At 42.4% G+C, this 646-nt stretch overlaps 1 protein-coding gene across 2 annotated transcripts in view; it reads left to right on the top strand.

Moving 5' to 3' along the window:
- KLHL5 (kelch-like family member 5) overlaps positions 1 to 646 on the top strand; it is a 68,510-nt gene that overhangs the window by 61,287 nt on the left and 6,577 nt on the right. The gene's annotated exons all lie outside the window — the stretch shown is intronic.

Here is a 646-nt window from a genome sequence, read left to right as displayed (position 1 = left end):
TCCCTCCCCGTCCCATCCCCCCGGCTCATCCCAGTGCACCCTGAGCACCCTGCCTCATGCATCGAACCTGGACTGGCGATCTATTTCACATATGATAATATGCATGTTTCAGTGCTATTCTCTCAAATCATCCCACCCTCGCCTTCTCCAACTTGAGCACCCACAAACAAGGCAGTTCATTATGAGCTCTGTAAATACTGGGTGGTTTGCTCAGGCCATCTCTTGATCTGTCTCCAGCAACCCCCTCAGAGTCTTCCCTCAGTGTTACCTTAGAATTGATTACATAATTCATTAATTGAATCCTTTGACAAACATTTACTGTGTACCTATTTTGTACTGGATATTGTACCTAATAAGAAAAGGAGTCTGATGACTTTTACAGAGAATGAATTAGGAGCTGGAAGCAAATAAGCAAAAAGGAAAGGGACATTTCTGACATGTTTTGATATAAAATGAAGTAGTATGAAATAGTAAAAGAAAATAAAGGGCTAGTAAGACTTAAAACTTGAACAAGTTATCCATGTTCAAAACTCATATATGGGTCTAGGTAAAGAACCTGACATCCACACAAGCTCTGGACAGTGGTTCAGCGCCCCCCCCCCCATCTTCTGTGTGATCCAGAGAATTGAAGGGATTTAGGAAGTAG

Source organism: Bison bison, unplaced genomic scaffold, assembly GCF_000754665.1.
Source record: "Bison bison bison isolate TAMUID 2011002044 unplaced genomic scaffold, Bison_UMD1.0 scf7180017863790, whole genome shotgun sequence".
Taxonomy (NCBI): domain Eukaryota; kingdom Metazoa; phylum Chordata; class Mammalia; order Artiodactyla; family Bovidae; genus Bison; species Bison bison.
Note: the sequence above shows the minus strand (reverse complement) of the source record. Positions and strands in the feature narration are given on the sequence as shown.